General features: G+C 55.1%; 1 long non-coding RNA gene across 1 annotated transcript; it reads left to right on the forward strand.

Moving 5' to 3' along the window:
* The first annotated feature begins 17 nt into the window (after window positions 1-17).
* LOC123178580 (uncharacterized) lies at window positions 18-1,068 on the forward strand. The gene is made up of 2 exons (XR_006489688.1): window positions 18-599; window positions 694-1,068. It is a non-coding gene; the product is annotated as an uncharacterized lncRNA (long non-coding RNA).
* Window positions 1,069-1,177: the final 109 nt, after the last annotated feature.

Consider the following 1,177-nt stretch of genomic DNA (forward strand, 5'->3'; position numbering starts at 1 on the left):
GTGTGCTGGTGGTGCTGCGTTGCTGGCTAGACGCTGCAGGGAGACATGTGCAAGTTGGGATGCGAAACGACTCCTTGGTGATCGATCGCGAGAGCGATCGATTCCGACCGCGCTCGTCGTTCCCCCTATTCCCTTTCTATTTTCTAGCCTTTTTCCTTTTCTGGAAAGCCCAGCCGTCCGCCTTTTCCCTTTCCCCTTTACATCCCCTCCTCCACTGCAGCTGCCCTGCTGCCCCCTCCTCGGCGAGGCGCCTCACGAGCGCCGCGAGGTCAGCACGGGAGGCGCGCCCGCACGAGCTCCGCGAGGGAGGTGGCCAGTACGGCGAGGCGCCGTGCCCGCATGAGCGCCGTGAGGTCAAAGTGCAGCGGCGGCCAATACGGGGAGGCGCAGCGACCGCTCGGGCTCCGCGAGGTCCAGGGGCGGAAGCAGCCAATACGGCGAGCGGTGCCTGTCCGGCGACCATACGGCCTCCGCGGCGTGCTCGACCTTGCTCCTACGCCTCCTACCCGGGCTAGACATCCCCCCGTGCGTTGTCCCCACCCGCATCACCAAGCTCCCCAACGGCGTCCGCGATCCCCGTCGCCTCCGAGGACTTCCAGGTACTACCCACCTCTCCCTCCCCTCTTCCTTCTGATGAGTCCATGGCTGACAGCGGCCACCGTCTCCGAGCTCACGAACACCCAGATTTGACAGGGAGCAGCACAGGGATGGCGATTTTGTTAGCTCTGCTCTGATGATGCCGTCAGAGCACAACTTGCTCGTTTTCAGCATGAGGAAGAAGATGATTTGACAGGGAGCAACACAGCTTGCTTGTTTTGTTTCTCTGTAGCAAGTTATTCTATAAATACTGAACACTATGCAAGGAAATCAGCAGCTGCCATTGTTCAAGAATGTACTAATTCTCTGAACATTGTTTTGTTTTTCTATAGCAAGTTATTTCTATAAATACTGAACACTGCAAGGAAATCAGCAGCTTTCATTGTTAAGAGAATGAGCTAATTCTCTGAAAATCTTTTTGTTTTTCTGTAGCAAAATATTGTATGAATTATGAACATTTGTGCAAAGAAATTGTTGCTCCTTTGGATCGATGCCCGGAGGCGGGACTGACTGACTCACTGATGTTTCTTCATCCACAACAATGTTCAGATTAACACCGAGGCTCCCTGCCGTTCACAGC

This window comes from Triticum aestivum, unplaced genomic scaffold (genome assembly GCF_018294505.1).
Source record: "Triticum aestivum cultivar Chinese Spring unplaced genomic scaffold, IWGSC CS RefSeq v2.1 scaffold117215, whole genome shotgun sequence".
Lineage (NCBI taxonomy): Eukaryota > Viridiplantae > Streptophyta > Magnoliopsida > Poales > Poaceae > Triticum > Triticum aestivum.